Source organism: Chiloscyllium plagiosum, unplaced genomic scaffold (genome assembly GCF_037043375.1).
Source record: "Chiloscyllium plagiosum isolate Xiang-an unplaced genomic scaffold, Cpla_swu_hap1 HiC_scaffold_18, whole genome shotgun sequence".
In the NCBI taxonomy this organism is placed as follows: Eukaryota; Metazoa; Chordata; class Chondrichthyes; order Orectolobiformes; family Hemiscylliidae; genus Chiloscyllium; species Chiloscyllium plagiosum.
The window spans coordinates 104840723-104846115 of NW_028270156.1; the positions used below are offsets into that span (position 1 = coordinate 104840723).

The 5393-nt window shown below is 41.1% G+C and overlaps 1 non-coding gene across 1 annotated transcript; it reads left to right on the forward strand.

Moving 5' to 3' along the window:
* Positions 1-848: 848 nt before the first annotated feature.
* On the forward strand, positions 849-921 carry trnar-acg (transfer RNA arginine (anticodon ACG)). The gene has a single exon. It is a non-coding gene; the product is annotated as a tRNA-His (tRNA).
* The last annotated feature ends 4472 nt before the right edge of the window (positions 922-5393 follow it).

Sequence of the window (5393 nt, forward strand, 5' to 3'; positions counted from 1 at the left end):
CACCCAAAACTAATTGGAAATGGTAATGGCGTTCAGCGCGAGCATGTGGCTGCGAAAATGCAATCGGTGAGCGTAATGCCATTCTCTGATGATACAGAGGTGCGTGAAATATCGAGGCTAAAAGCTCCCGCCTTAAGGAGACCGGCTTCAATTCCCACGTATCAAGAAGCAGTGGGACATCAGGCTCGGAGCTCCAATTTCACCTGCAAGAACTTGTATTCACATGGAACACGGAACTTTGGGACATCTGCTGGTCGAATAGATACTCAACTATTTTATTCTTAAGTCAGTAGTTTTCAGCAGGATACTTGTTTGTGGATTGAAAGAATATCTACAACTGGGACAGTCAAAATTACAAAGAAGAATTCTGCAAAGAGTCAATTCTTGGAGAAGCATCTTTGCAGAGTGATGCAGCGGAATGTTTACGTCATCTGCCGTTCTCATATGTTTGACTTTGCACTGGATTAATTTCCATGAAGGGATTTTTTTGCTCGGTTCACAGTATTCACTTTCCTGCATATTCGCAAAAGTCGCTACTGTACTCGAAACCTTTGAAAATTAACTGGTATATACAATGTGGTGATTAGGCTCACGTTCACGTCAGTTATGCTGAAGAAGTGGATTCGAAATCCATCACATCACATTCCATTAAATGACTAAGCAGACAGAGTGTGAATGGAAGCTTCATGAGGACATATGTTTTTTTTTGGAAAATTCGTTGCTTTGAAAGGTGATGAAGATTAGACTGAAGCAGTGACAGTGATTATCTTTATTGCTTGTTCAACTGGTGAACATGACTGCTATTAACCGTGTCCGTATTAACATCACGGCACTTAAGGCTGTGCATCGGGCCAGTGGTGCAATGGATAACGCGCCTGATTATGAATCAGGAGACTGTAGGTTCGAATCCTACCTGGCTCGCAGGCAGGGCAGATTTTAATCCGGCTTAAAAACTGATTTTTCAAAAGCCGAAATAAGGTGTGAGCTCCTCATCTGCAGGAACGAGAATGCCTTCATTAAATGCCCCCGAGAACATGAGAGTCAATGTCCCAGCGTCATCACAGGAGGGAAGCCAAATAGTCGCGCAGGTGACTTATGGGCACCTTTCCATTTCATAAAGCCACCGATCGAATAACTGTTGTTCGCGGTGATGCTCTGCTTTGAGCATTTTTCGAAACTCTTTGGCCAGTGGAATCAGAGAAGAATGAAGGGTTAACTGTCCAACTGATCTTTATAGAGTGTGAGTTCTCGAGTCTCCGACCCGCTGACTGATAAAGTTTTCCTACCAGTCTATTCAAAGCTTTCTGCATCTTATCTGAAATCTACAAACCCTGGTGATCGATCAAGAGCAAATGTTTCCTTCAATCTGTAATTCCTTGCTCCTCATTATTTCGTACACGTCAATCATGTCTCCTCACAATCAGCTCTGCTCTGAGAAAAACAACATTTTGAAAGTCTTGTGTTCACTGAAATTTCTTGCCTGTTTTTAACCGTTCGGTGAATGGAATAGTCCCACTGCAAACATTCAGCACAAACTTTCAGTAAAAGCCACTCAATGCGGGGAACCATAGTACTGCTCTTTTCATCAACAATGTGTAAAAGTCCCCTGTAACTTTCGATTTCGCATCCCGTGGGGCTATTTGTCCGTGTTCAACGACGTTTCCCAGGAAGGTGACTTTGGCTTTGGCAGATTCACTTTCAGCTAGGTTTACAAACCAGTTTGACTTCCGAATTCGATCAAAAAAGCCCGATAAATGCTGTAAATATTCCATCCACGAGAGTTTGAAAGTCACCAGGCACAATATAAACCAATCAGTTGCGTATTCGGCAATTACCCTGTCAGTTATCCTCTGAAATGTGGCTGAAGTGTTTTTCGTACAAACGGCATTACTTTAAATTTCTGCAGGCCAGTTGGCGTTACAAATTTGCCTTTGATCTTTCTGTCAAAGTTCCCTACCAGTAACCTTTGAGGAAGTCCAACTAAGAAATGCAAGTTGTTCCTGCAACCTTTTCCACACAGTCCTCCAACTGCAGATATGGAAACGCATCAGTCTTTCTAACAACATTGATTTTGTGGTAGTCCACACATAACTGTTGGGTCTTTTCTGGCTTTGGCACCATGATGATGGGTGAACTCTATTCATTGAATCTCACTTCGGTTATGCCATATTGGTGCATACGTGATATCTCCTTATGAACTTGTACAACTTTAAAGGGTTATGCCTGCAAGGATGTTACAGAGTCAGAACAGCATCTCCTATATTTACATCATCTACAATTAGACTATTAATTCCCAGTATATTTCAGCAGATCTCCCCATGCAAGAGTAATAACTCTTTCGATTTTATTCTGGAAGATAACTGAATAACTTTTTGGACAACTTTTGCATTGTCCAATTTAATTTCAGGAACGTCCAATGCAGAATTTCCTGACATTGGTTCTTCCCAGTGTGTCGCAGTCAAAAACGCATTCTCCTCTTGCGTTCGTTCTCTGCCAAAATACAGTTAGAGCATATCCCATCACATTCTGTGAGATTCCTTCATGACTGGAGTCCCTATCAAGTAGCTAACCTCACTCAATTCCCTCTCAATTTGATAAGGTCTTTTAAACCTTGCTTTAAAGTTTCACAGATTAATGAATTTTAAATAATTGCATTAGTCCCAGCGGCAAAATTGTGATTGTTTGATTTCTCATACACTTCCTGCTTCACCATTTGCTGCGATACTTTTAAATACTGTCTCGACAACTTCCCAACATTATTTAGTTCAACTCTAAAATTTGACACATCATCCAAATGCGTGGTCTCTGTAATCGGACTTATTAATTTTTCCTTAATAAATTTTAATGGTCCTCTTACTTTATGCCCAAAATTGGTTTCAGATGGACTTAGTTTGGTGGATTCTTTTGGTACATCTCAGACCGCAAACAGCACTGACGCAACTCCCTTATGGAAATAATCTGGCTACTCCAAACTATAAAACCTCAATATAGTCTTTAATAATTGACGTCACCTTTCCAATGCACCCTGTGATTCTGGATTGTACACAGTAGATTTGAATCGTTTTATTTCCAAGCTATCTAAACACTCCATGAAAAGTTTGGACGTGAAGTTTGACCCTTGAGCTAATTGTATCTCTGATGGTAGTCTTAATCTAGTTTTTAAAAAAACCCCGTAATTCGTCCACTATCCTTTTAGCTGTCATATTGCATGATTGAACAACATTTGGAAATCTCCTCAATACATCCTTTTTTCTGTTAATTAATACTTATTCCCATCTTTTATTGGATGTAGGAAAACTTCACAATGAATGAAGACACTTAAGAAAGATTCGTCGAACGCTGGGATAGATATTAAAAGTGCAGGCTTTATTATTTCCCATGGTTTTCCTATTAGTTGAAATGTATGACACGTCTGGCAAAATTCAAATGCATTCCCCTGCAATCCAGGCCGTAAAAATGTCTTTGTATTTTAGCCTCCGTTTTCATCACGCCTACATACCCTCCAATTTGTGGCACATGCGGCACTCGCAGCATCACTTTTCTGTACCCTATTGGAAAAATAAATTCTGCCCATTTCTCACGTGCTTGAGTATGTGTTGCTCTCCACTTCCTCCTTAACATATCATTTGCAAAGTAATATCACACGGGGATGCATTCACTCTCCTTCCAAGTACATGTCTTCTGATCCAACTGCTTTAATTATTCATCTTTCTGCTGTAACTCAGTAGTATAACAGAGCTGAATATACTTGCATTTTTAACGCTTGTCCCCTGCTGTGTCCCACCTACCTGACAAAAAAAATTGTCATCATATTTCAGCTTCCATATCCGTGCCTTTTGATTTGTCCTGCTTCTGCTTGTGACTCTGTGATCGCGTTAAGACACAATCTGGGAAAATTCCTTGATAAACGTCCTGCATTGCTGCACTTGCCTGCATCTCGACTGGCTTTTCAACTGGAGTAGGCAGCACGCTTACCGGTGATTGAGCTATATCATTTGCAAGCACAAATTGTATTCTTGGAGCTGAGAGTTTGTCCAGACCTCCCAGCAGAAATTCCCCACTCTTTCTGCCCACTCTAGCCTCACTGTACATAACTGAGCAATTTTTCGTCCCACCATGAATTCCCGTACACACAGTTCTTCACGAGTATATGTTTCTCCCTCCTTCTGAATCACAGACAGGCACGATCCTGTGTCCCTCAATATTGTTAACTCTCTATCTGCTACTCCTGGACAAGGTAAATAAACTTTACCTTTGCAGGTATATTATTAAAGCAGATGTGGCACTTCCCCCTTACCAACCTCTGATCGGCTTGTGCACTCTGATGCAGCTTTCCACCCTCCACTGTGCTTTCTATTGCCACGCCAACAAAACATCCAGGCTTGTTTCGTTTCCCTGCATCTGAATTTCCAGTGCTTTCCCTAGTTCTCCAACACTGATTTCATGTGGCCTACTTTATTGCAATGAAAACCTCAGATCTTGTACCCTTCAAGAGTTTCCTATTTCCTCTGTGATAAGTTATCCTCATGATTTTCACAGAGATTTAACTTTCCCTTTCCACGTATGGATTTCTCTTTGCCCCAATTTCTATCCTTCAGACTTAAAATGATTCTGGAAACCTATCCCTGTTTTATGGACCACTTCATAACAATCAGCCATTTGAGCTGCTAACCTTGTCGTTTTAACAATATGCTCTTCCAGAGTAAGGGCTAATCCTGAAGAAGGGTTAATGCCCGAAACGTCGATTATCCTGTTCCCTAGATGCTGCCTGACCTGCTGCGCTTTTCCAGCAACACATTTCCATCTCTGATCTCCAGCATCTGCAGACCTCACTTTCTTTTCCAGAGTAAGCTTGTCTTCAGCCTTTATCCCCAGCCTTTTAAGGTGAATTCCTTTAATAATTGCCAATTTCTGAAGTTCAAACTGTGTCTCCCTTTCTCTCTGCTCTGCTGCTCTCTCTTCTTCCCTCTTTCTACTTCAAATCGTATCTCAAACTGCTCAAATCTGGTGTCCTTTCCTTATCTCTCGACTCTAACTCAAGCTGCTTCATTTTCAAATAAATTTTCACCATCTCCAAAAATTTCATGGATTTTACAGCTTAGTTAAATGGTGAGCTACTGCGGGAATGATCTCTCCTTTCCTCACAGAAAGAGGCAAATACAACCCCAGTATGTCTGCTCATTCCAGAAACCCGGCCTGAATTACTTTTTGTAAAAGTACCAACTTTACATCGTCCATAGCAAGACAACTCTTTGTACCTAAATGAGACATTGCTTTCCCAAGCATTGCCTACCCCAATCCAAATCAACACCCGAAATGAAGACGCAAGCACCTATCAGTTGCTCTTTTAATCCATCAACTAATTCCCAATTTATTATGGACGAGGCTAATCC